Genomic DNA, 12147 nt, shown 5'->3' with positions numbered 1-12147 from the left:
AATACTTAGTCGGGCCGTGGCAGTGGCCACAAGGCAGCAGCGGCCAGGCCGTGGAAGCTATCATTCTCCATTAACTGCCAAGCCAAGGGCGCACCTCCCAGGTCCACTCCGTCCTGTGTAACTGCCCAGAGCCCTGCTCTCTCCTCTCGCACCTGCTACCGGTATCAGGAAAGTAGGATGACTGCTCCCGTCCCTGCTGTGTGTACTCTGCTTTATGCCATTGGATGCAATGTTTGCAGCGCTCAGATCGTGGGGTGTCTGTGCAGTGAGAGGGGGGAGCTGGTGACATGGAGCGGGTCAGCCGCTGCCTATCCTACGGTGCCGGGGACCTACAGCCAACCACCGATTGATTTGGATTTGGTGCAGTGGCATCACAGCGCTGTGGGGGAGATGGAACCTCTGGGTGCATCAGTGAAGCCGAGGTGTGGGGCTGAGGTCCTCTGAAGAGCCCACACAGCAGGTCCCTGTGGTGGTCATTCCGAGTTGATCACTAGCTGCATTCATTCGCTGTGCAGCGATGAGGCAAAAAAACGTCACTTCTGCGCATGCGTATGCGGCGCAATGCGCACGTGCAATGCACAAGTACAACGAACAATGCAGTTTTGCACAGGGTCTAGCGATGAATTTCAGTCGCACTGGTTGCCGCAGAGTGATTGACATGAAGTGGGCGTATCTGGGTGTCCACTGACCGTTTTCAGGGAGTGTTTGAAAAAACGCAAGTGTGCCAGGAAAAACGCAGGCGTGGCTGGGCGAACGCAGGGTGTGTGATGTCAAAACAGGAACTGAACAGTCTGAAGTGATCGCAAGCGCTGAGTAGGTTTTGAGCTACTCTAAAACTGCACATAAAAACTTTGTAGCCGCTCTGCGATCCTTTCGTTCGCACTTCTGCTAAGCTAAAATACACTCCCCACCTATATCCCTCTCTATGTGGTGTATTCGGTGCAGGAGGCAGCACTCCTCTCTGGTAAAAGGGTCTCCTGGCTACACTCTGATGTAGATTATTTCTGGTGGTGTGTTACTGTATGAGGATGAAATACTGATAGTGTACAATGACAGTAGCACTGTAAAGTGTTTGAAATTGTCTTAGACCCTTTAAGATATGTTGTCACTCCTGTTTTAATTGTATAGCATTTTATTAAGAATTGTGTATTTGCTTGTATACGTTATATATTTAATCAGGCAAGTGTGGGGACAAGTATGAAAGTTAACTCCTATACTAAACAAATGGAATGTTCAGTGGATTCAGTATGAAATGCCCGGCGTCTATAATACCGATGCTGGGATCCCAATGCACGAAATGCTAACAGCGGTGAGTAGAGGTAATTTCCCCTTCTCCCCTAACCCCTAACCCACCCTTCCCGCATCATAACGCTACCACCTTCCCCACCTGGCAACCTAACCCCCCTCCTCCGGCCCTAAACCTAGCCCTCTGGCTATACTTATGGTCGGGATGCAGGCTGTCGGAATTCTGGTGTCGGTCTCCTATCCCTTTCAGAGTTCCGTGTCGGTATTGTGACCTCATCCCCTTTCAGTACAGTATGTTACTAAAACCTGCCCTAATGCCAGTGTTATTTATACTTTAGAAAATGGTTTAACAGTTTGTCACATTAATATTGCAGGGAATGGTGGAGTTACATGCAACACAGGCCCGGCGCTACCCGCTCAGCGAAGGGATGCAGTGCAGGGAGGCGCTGGGACGGAGAGGCGCTCCCCCTGCTCTGCATTCCTTCCCTGCTGCGCCGTCCTGTCCCCACTGCTGCTGCTGCTGTGCCTGTATGGCACTGGCAGCGGCGCTTGCAGCATTAAAATCCTCCTCCCTCACCTCACCTGTGTGACAGGACAACGCTGTGTATGGGACAAAAGGGGGCGGAGCTACACTGGACGGAAGGGGCGGGGCCAAATGGGACCGAAGGGGGCGGGGCTACACAGACCAGGCTGCTATAGTGTACAGACTCAGAGGGAGACTGGCTTAGGTAAGTGAAGGGTGAGAGGGAAGTGTGTGTGTATTGTGTCTGTGTGTGTGTGTGGTATGTCTGTGTGCGTTTATGTGTGCTTTAAGGACGCTACTACTACAGGAGGGCATTACGTGTAACGTCGCTACTAATGGGGGGGCCATTACGTGTAACAACGCTACTAATGGGGGGGCCATTACGTGTAACAATGCTACTACTAGGGGGGTCATTACGTATGAGGACGATACTACTACTTGGGGGGGGCATTATGTATAGGATGCTACTACTACTTGGGGGGCATTACATATAACAATACTACTACTACTTGGGGGGCCTTACGTATAAGGACGCTACTACTACTGGGGGTGCACTATGTATAAGGATGCTACTACTACAGGGGTGTATTACATATAAGGATGCTACTACTACTTGTGGGGCATTACGTATAAGATGAATAAGATTGTGCTACATTGTGGCGTAATTTTGAATGGGGGTACTATTGTGTGGCTATGCCCCTTACTTGTGAGACCACACCCCTTTTCCCGGTGCGTGCCAAAGGAATATGGGAGGGCGCAAATTTATAGTTTGCAGGGGGGCGCCGAACACCCTAGCACCGGCCCTGATGCAACAGCAACGCTTTATGTGACCTAGCTGATTAGTCAGTTCTCCTGTACCTGAAAAGTTAGCAATCTGCAAACCTAAGATTTTTATGCTTTGGCTATAAATTGTGTTCCTTGTTTATCAGAGTTATATTTATTAAGGTAATTATATAGCACACATTCAGCACACCTGTACAGTGAACATTTTTCATTAACATCAATCCCTGCCCCAGCAGAGTTTACAATCTGTATTCCCCACCACATATTCCTCCCCATGTACTGTATGTATTATACCCATAGTTGCCTACCCTCCCTCATTCTGCAGGAGACTCCCTGAAATAGCAGCAATCTCCCTGACTCCCTGAATAGTCCAGCAATCTCCCTGATTGCACCTTAACCCCATTATGCAGCTGTTACATTCTTGAGGGGAAAAAAAGAAATCAGAGATACATACAATCAAATGGGAACATCAGTGCCATTTACCTGTATTGGTTATAAGACACAGGGGCAAATTCAATTAGAATCGCAAGTAGTGATTTGTATGGAATTTTTGCTGAGGTGGTGTGGGCGCATGCGCAGCGGGCCCTACTGCGCATGCGCCCGCATTTTCTGCGGGGGGGCGCAGAAAATACGATCGCCTCTGCCTGTCAATCAGGCAGAGGCGGTCGCGGGGCGGCAACGCTCCATTTTCTGAAAGAAAAAGGAGCGTTGTGGGGGCGTGCCAGAAGAAACGGTGGGCTGGTACGTGCGAACGGGGGCGTGTCAGGGTTGCGGTCGCGGCGGCTCCGCAACGTCACACACAGCCGCTGCGACAGGAAAAATGGCACCAGGACTCCTGCGGCCGCAGCTAAGCTGCGCCGGCAGGAGTCATCCTTAATTTCTGCTAACAAGCAGAAATTGCGTGCTGTTAGTAATTTCTGCGTGTTGAAGGGGGGAGGCGCCGATCAGCATGCTGGGCGGCCCCCAGCATGCGTGCGAAAGGTTAGCAAATTCTGCTGATTAGCAGAATGTGCTAACCTTTCTGAATTGGCCCCACAGTGGGGTAAATTTACTAAGATGGCAGTTCTATTTAAGATGGGATGTTGCCCATAGCAACCAATCAGATTCCAGGTATCTTCTAGAAGGTGCTAGATAAATGAGAAGTACGTCTCTCAGATGTATCAGTAACCGTCTGCGCTGATTAGGTGTTACTTTTACAATCTCCCTGAAATGTTTTTCAAAAATAGGCAAGTATGATTATACAACCCAACCCCTCACTGACTGCTCCTCCTCATGTATATGCTAAACCCCTCACCTCCTCCTTCTAACCAACTGCTGTTTACTCCTAGCATAACGTGAATAAGAGGCACTGCTTAATTAGAATTAGGGGTACTATTGTGTGGTCATGTTCCTTCCCCATGAGACCCCGCCCATTTGTCAGCCTACGTTGTCCCTATTTACAGTAAGGGGGGGAGCACCAGTCCCTAACTTTGCCAGGGGCACTTGGAGCCTTAGATACACTGTCTATATATACTCTTTTCCTTATATATATATTCATCAAAGTGTCCTGGCACTCTGGTAACCCATCCGCATATAGCTTTGTTCTGGTGCCCTCCTAAGGGGATTGCACCCCTAAATTTGCATACATTGGAGAAGTGACTTGAAGCAGTAAATATGAACAAATCGTGCATTTAACCCAATTCTACGTTTCTTGGTTCGGGAGCCCTTCCTCAGGGCATATATATATATATATATATATATATATATATATATATATATATATATATATATGTATGTATGTATGTATGTCTGTCTGTCTGTCTGTCTGTGTATATATATATATATATATATATATATATATATCTCGACATGGAAGGAGAGATATTGAAGAATTGGAAGGAAGCTTTCTCATCATTCTGGTTGACTTTTATTATATATCTCAGCAGTGTGGCGCTTCATCCATTGTTTGCTACAATTATACTGATTTTCCAAAGTGATAACACTTGGTGGATTTATAGCTGCTGCTTTCCTGCGCAAAGGGGAACACATTGTATATTGTATTCTTAGGTAAAATGCAGTGGTAGGGGCCCATGTTTAAAGGTGTGGCCAGTCTCAAGAGCGAGTATGGGAGTATGGCCAGCCGTCACATTGGTTTTCCTCACCATTAGAGAGTGCATGAATTGGGCCCCTTGATAAATATACAAAGTAAATACTTCTAGTGCATGCATGATAATGTACCAGATTAATAACAGCACTGCACTGTAGAAAATACAACACAGTCATGTGCAATAAAAGGTAGCATATGTATAATTCAAGTGCACAATCTGGAACCTGATTCCTAATATCAACCTTTGGTCAAGCAACATCATAATTATTTGCTTGATACCACTATGTTTTTGAATAAACTAGCCGCTGTTGGCCCTCTACCTGACGGGGCATGGTTGGTGTGTGCAGACATCACGAGTCTTTACACCATTATTCAAAATGGGGCACATAACAGCTTCTGTTAGAGAACTACAGTTGATGAATGATTCTTTCCATTTTTTTTTTTACACCTTGGACTTTTGACACAAAATGATTTTATGTTTCACAGTGTATATTATTAAAAGAAAACAGGCCGTATCATGGGGTCCTCAGTGGCTCCGGCATACAGGGCCGTTTCTAGCCAATTTGTCTCCCAGTGCGAGATTTAAAAATGTGCCCCCCAACCCCCGCCCCCCATTCACATAAGAAAAAATGCGCCCCCCCCATAGATATAAAGAGGAAAAGCATGCGCGCGCCTCTCCCGGCAAGGGGCGTGACCTCGTTAAAATGGGCGTGGCTTTGTTAAGATGGGCGTGGTCTCATCTGATCTCATCATCACGGCCACCACAGGATTAAAAAAAAAAAAAAGTCCTCATTTTACAGCAGGCAAGTGTCCCCATTTTACACAGCACGGTAGGCAAGTGTCCCCATTTTACACATTGCGGCAGGCACGTGTCCTCATTTTACACATTGCGGCAGGCACGTGCCCCCATTTTACACAGTACGGCATGCACGTACCCCCATTTTACACAGTACGGCAGGCAAGTGTCCCCATTTTACACATTGTGGCAGGCACGTGCCCCAATTTTACACAGTACAGCATGCACGTGCCCCCATTTTACACAGTACGGCAGGCAAGTGTCCCCATTTTACACATTGCGGCAGGCACGTGCCCCCATTTTACACATTCCGGCAGGCAAGTGTCCCCATTTTACACATTCCGGCAGGCGTGTCCCCATTTTACACATTCCGGCAGGCAAGTGTTCCCATTTTACACATTAAGGCAGGCAAGAGTCCCCATTTTACACATTCCGGCAGGCAAGAGTCCCCATTTAACATGTTATGGCAGGCAAGAGTCCCCATTTTACATATTACGTCAGGCAAGTGTCCCCATTTTACACATTCCGGCAGACTGCGTCCCCATTTAACATATTACGGCAGGCAAGTGTCCCCATTTTACACATTCCGGCAGACATGTGTCCCCATTTTACACAGTATGGCAGGTGGTGGGGGGGAGGGAGGGAGAGAGAGGGAGAGGGGCTGACTTACATTTGAAGCGGTTCTTCCAGCTCTTCAGCCGCCTCTCCCTCGTATGCGTGGCGCCGGCCGGCTTGGCTCCCCCTTCTCCCTCCTCCCAAGTGCCCAGCTTGGGGGGCGGGGTTTCGCGGAATGACACGATTGCGTCGTGATGTCATTCCATGAAACCCCGCCCCCGAGCTGGGCACTCGAGAGGGGAGGGGGGATTGAAAGTGCTCAAGAAGTGGCGCGGCGGGCGCCCCGTGCGGTTGTACGGCTCGCCCGCTGCAAGAAACGGCACTGCCGGCATATGCAAACAGTTATATGTTTGGGATTGAGCAAGATTTATTCTTTATCAGTGTGGTAGTTAGTTCCCAGATTCTTTTCTTAAGATGCGTTTCATAGATGACATATTCCTCATTTGAAATAAGTCCCAGGATTCTTTTCTTCAATTAATCATAATTTATCGTTATGCCCTGTAAAAATGACTGAATTTTCTTGATGTGTTGGTGTCTCAGGTAGATGGTGGCATCACCACCTCTGTGAGCACTAAGGAGACAGATCGTAACACTCTACTACATATGAGTAGTTGCCATCCTAGAAATCTTAAATTAGAGTTACTTTACTTCCAGATGATCAGGATTTGGCTTATCAATCATAATTATGATGTGGCTTGCAAGCAAATTTACTTATTTATTGAGAAATGAGTGAATAGAAGCTATGCATCACGCTCATTGTTGGAAACCGACGAGAAGGAATTTACATTGGAACATAATATGCTGCTTACTAAAAAAAATGAGAAATCAAATGGCTAATAAATTCCCTTAGGTTATTCGATACAATGGGGCAGATGTATTAAGCCTGGAGACGGCATAAGGAAGTGATAAAGCAGTGATAAGTGCAAGGTGATAATGTACCAGCCAATCAGCTCCTGTCAATTTGCATATTGGAGCTGATTGGCTGGTGCGTTACCACCTTGCACTTATCACTGGTTTATCACTTCCTTATGCCTTCTCCAGGTTAATACATCTGCCCCAATGTCCTGTCATCTGAGATTTATAGGGCTACAAAAAAATGATGGGCATTAATCAGAACAGATGAATCTCTACAGTTATCTAATGATAAAATTATGCCATGTTATGTGAGAAGTAAAATCTTTGAGATATTCCAGTAAAGAACGATGTTTCAGGACTAGATCTCTCTAAACCCAGATATTTTCTTTCTTCTCAGAAATGGGGATGTTTCAAGTGTTCATGTGTCACTTGTAGGCACCTGATAGCTGGAGATGCCTTTAAATCACCTGCATTCCGGTAAAACATATCAGACATATGGTGTGTACACACGGTGAGATTTTTCCTTACGATTTTGACTATATAGTCAAAATCGTACAAAATCGTAAGAAAACTTAGTGCAGATCGCAAATTAAAAGTCACCTTGCGTTCCCGATTCGATGCCGATGCGCGATCCCACGCAGTCGGCATCGCAAGAATAGATAGACTGTGCAGGCAAGTCAATATTGACTATCTCTGTAGAAGAGATAGTCAAAATTGACAATTAGCCAAAATCGCACATAGTCAGTGTTGCAAGCACATACTGAGTGTGCTTGCGATACTGACTATGTGCCGACCTAGCCCCTGTCGCATAGTGAGAATTGGGCATAGCCCGAATCTCACCGTGTGTATGGGCCAATAGGGTGTTATCCAATTAAAGGTGAAACACCATCGGCTCCTCCAGACTTGTGCAAGATGCAAAAAGATGCTGTTTATTAAGCCGACGTTTCAAGGCCCATTGGCCTATTCATCAGGGTGCACCCTGATGAAAAAGGTATCCAATTAGAGGTGAAACAACATTGGGTGCGAAAAACTGCAGTTTTTCGCACCCAATGTTGTTTCACCTCTAATTGGATACCTTTTTCATCAGGGTGCACCCTGATGAATAGGCCAACGGGCCTTGAAACGTCGGCTTAATAAACAGCATATTTTTGCATCTTGCACAAGTCTGGAGGAGTACCGCCTGTTGCTTGTTTGGGGATACCTGCATCTGTACATTATTACCAGGAAGGCACCCAGGCATTTTCTCAATATATTTGAAAGGAAAGTTTTTTTGGGGCCGCACTAGTCTTACAATGGATTACTAATGACCTCTGAAAAAACTGATTTATGACGCTATATTGCGTTATAGATACAGCAACCTAATGCAAAGGAAAAAACTTTTTTTTGCAAATATTTGTTGCTATCAGTGGTGCTCCCTAGAGTCAAATGGGGGTATAGACTAAAGGAAACCAACAGAAGAGAGTTGGAAAGTAGACTCTTGTGTGGGAGCACACAATTCAGAGGATTGGGTATATATTAATCAATACTGATAAAACATGATTTTATTAATTAATTTTTTAAAAAAGATGATTGTCGGAGTGCATTATAAATAAATGGTGTAGCTACGCGAAAATATAACACAATATTCTATATAATTATGGTGGTTTTCAATACCACTATGAGAACCGGAAGTTTAGAATCTCTGGCCTCGTGGTTTTACGGAGATCACAGTAGCACTTCTGTAAAGTGTATGACCATCATTTATTCTACAGCAATCCTATTCAGGATTATTTAGTCGTAGAGAATTGAATCATAAGTCATACAAAACCGAGTGCTAATTGGTATTATTAGGGATCACTCTAGATCGGGCAGAAGAATATTTTGCAGTACCAGGGTGTTCCAGGGTGGTCTCCCATCCGAGTACTGACCCGGCCCTCCACTGCTTGGCTTCCAAGATCAGACGAGATCGGGCATCTCCAGTGGGGTATGTCCGCAATTTTAATCTGCCCGTTCAGTCAATCCCAATACCCGTATTGCCACAATGATGATCTAAATCAATCGTGTGTGAGATATCTGGATCTCATGTCCTTAGAGATGAAATTCTGGCAAAATTGATCATATACAGTAATCAAGTACCAGGGCATCCACTATGAATGTGGACAAAATTATGGTAAGAGCAGTAAGCATATACAGGGATTTCTATGCAGAGGTATCCGCTTGCATAGCCGGGAAAAGGAGGGTGGTGATAATAAGGCTACAATTATATCAATCCTGTTGCTGTAATAATTATTAAGCAATCACAAATACAATGGCCTCAGACAATTTGTCACACGCACCAAAACTATTTCTCACTATCTATAAGCCTCTGAAGCCTGATGCATTTTGTAACAAATAATATAATTTATACATCATATCAGGGAGGCTAGAGTGAGATGAAGAAAACAGCAAGTAACAGCTGAGGATATTACTTGATACCCACAGTGGAAATGAGTGCACACAATTAGGTAGCAATTTTGCTGAGAAATAAACAGCTGGAAATTCTCTCTACACTTGACGGCCGTACTTAACAATATATCCTGATTTGCTCCCAATGCCTATTCGATACCATACAGGTTCAAAATACCTCTTGGAGCAAATAAGAGTATTTACAGATTCATTATAGTACTCAGAAAGCTACAAGATTGAAGCTATCACTAATAGGCATGAAAAAACAGTGCATGGAATTTGCTTATACAATATGCTACTAATACATATAGGCAGCATCTATGTGTTTAAAGACAGATGAGCAGCTTGTAAGGGCTGAGAATATGCACAAATAGAGGGGGGGGGATGGAGAATATGTGTTTTCATACGATACCAGTCCCATATTACGGTGCTGCCTATAGAGACTCGCCGCTGGTGAGTCCTGTTGGAAATGAGACTCCAGAGGTATGGTGTAACTGAGGCCGCGTGCTGACTTCAGTGCGGGAGGCGGGAGGAAAATATCAGCTATTCAGTAGTGCTAATCATGTCCACATTTGGCTGCTGCTCTCCGGAGTGATGCAGCGCGTGAGCGCGGTGTATTTCCCTGCTCCCGGCGGCTTGCCGCCGTGGCCCGGGTAACTGTCCTTGAGTTCCGGTCTGTTGCAGTCACGTGTGCGCACCACGTGACCGTAGGAGTCGTGACGTACGTTTCGCAAAGTAGCTTGATCACAGAACGTCCTTACAAGCTGCTCATCTGTCTTTAAACACATAGATGCTGCCTATATGTATTAGTAGCATATTGTATAAGCAAATTCCATGCATTGTTTTTTCATGCCTATTAGTGATAGCTTCAATCTTGTAGCTTTCTGAGTACTATAATGAATCTGTAAATACTCTTATTTGCTCCAAGAGGTATTTTGAACCTGTATGGTATCGAATAGGCATTGGGAGCAAATCAGGATATATTGTTAAGTACGGCCGTCAAGTGTAGAGAGAATTTCCAGCTGTTTATTTCTCAGCAAAATTGCTACCTAATTGTGTGCACTCATTTCCACTGTGGGTATCAAGTAATATCCTCAGCTGTTACTTGCTGTTTTCTTCATCTCACTCTAGCCTCCCTGATATGATGTATAAATTATATTATTTGTTACAAAATGCATCAGGCTTCAGAGGCTTATAGATAGTGAGAAATAGTTTTGGTGCGTGTGACAAATTGTCTGAGGCCATTGTATTTGTGATTGCTTAATAATTATTACAGCAACAGGATTGATATAATTGTAGCCTTATTATCACCACCCTCCTTTTCCCGGCTATGCAAGCGGATACCTCTGCATAGAAATCCCTGTATATGCTTACTGCTCTTACCATAATTTTGTCCACATTCATAGTGGATGCCCTGGTACTTGATTACTGTATATGATCAATTTTGCCAGAATTTCATCTCTAAGGACATGAGATCCAGATATCTCACACACGATTGATTTAGATCATCATTGTGGCAATACGGGTATTGGGATTGACTGAACGGGCAGATTAAAATTGCGGACATACCCCACTGGAGATGCCCGATCTCGTCTGATCTTGGAAGCCAAGCAGTGGAGAGCCGGGTCAGTACTCGGATGGGAGACCACCCTGGAACACCCTGGTACTGCAAAATATTCTTCTGCCCGATCTAGAGTGATCCCTAATAATACCAATTAGCACTCGGTTTTGTATGACTTATGATTCAATTCTCTACGACTAAATAATCCTGAATAGGATTGCTGTAGAATAAATGATGGTCATACACTTTACAGAAGTGCTACTGTGATCTCAGTAAAACCACGAGGCCAGAGATTCTAAACTTCCGGTTCTCATAGTGGTATTGAAAACCACCATAATTATATAGAATATTGTGTTATATTTTCGCGTAGCTACACCATTTATTTATAATGCACTCCGACAATCATCTTTTTTTAAAAATTAATTAATAAAATCATGTTTTATCAGTATTGATTAATATATACCCAATCCTCTGAATTGTGTGCTCCCACACAAGAGTCTACTTTCCAACTCTCTTCTGTTGGTTTCCTTTAGTCTATTTTCTCAATATATCCCAGAGTGTCCTTCTACTTGTGACCGTCACACATGGGTTTGCATTGTTCCAATCTGCTCGACAGGTGGGAGGTATATATAGTAGCTCTTGTGAAGTCACCAGTATAGTAGGTGGTCCTATTGGTCTAAAGCTAAGATAGGGCTTGCTGGGACTTGTACTTACACATTAGCAAGACAGCTACATTATGCCTACTTCTAACCAAGATGTTAAAGGCCCTTTAATATGTTATGAGTATGACTACATTAAATACATAAATTCAACGTATTTAGGTTATTTCACGGTAGACTTTTATTTCCAGTCTCCTTTGTGATGTGTTACAGACATATGATACCGTTGTCTTTGTTCTGGAGGCTCTATAAATATTCTCCATCCCACAGGAAGTAATATAAGTTAGTGTCTTTATAATGCTAATATCAGTGTCATAGTATTTGCATTTAATGTTGCATATTGCTTTTGTCTATTGTGTGACACTGAGCCAGCGAGCACTGTACCTTACAGTCTATTTGTTTATGTAAATGTTTTCTCTGTACTGTCACTAGAAACAGATTTTACTTGCATCCGATAAAGTCCTGTAATGTTTGTTTTCAAAACTTCTTTCTTGTTTTATTCTTCACAAAGTGTTATTGTTGCTACAAAACACCTGGTGGGTTACTGACTCCAGCTATGAGCCTCCTGCATTCTCTAATAAATATTTATAACTGTATATA

The 12147-nt window shown here is 44.2% G+C and overlaps 2 pseudogenes; one reads left to right on the top strand and one right to left on the bottom strand.

Annotated features, from left to right (window-relative positions):
- Nucleotides 1-8760: 8760 nt before the first annotated feature.
- On the bottom strand, nucleotides 8761-8880 carry LOC134943875 (5S ribosomal RNA; annotated as a pseudogene).
- A 2002-nt stretch (nucleotides 8881-10882) lies between these two features.
- LOC134949277 (5S ribosomal RNA) lies at nucleotides 10883-11002 on the top strand (annotated as a pseudogene).
- Nucleotides 11003-12147: the final 1145 nt, after the last annotated feature.

This window comes from Pseudophryne corroboree, chromosome 1 (assembly GCF_028390025.1).
Source record: "Pseudophryne corroboree isolate aPseCor3 chromosome 1, aPseCor3.hap2, whole genome shotgun sequence".
In the NCBI taxonomy this organism is placed as follows: Eukaryota; Metazoa; Chordata; class Amphibia; order Anura; family Myobatrachidae; genus Pseudophryne; species Pseudophryne corroboree.
This window is presented reverse-complemented; position numbering and strand designations above follow the sequence as displayed.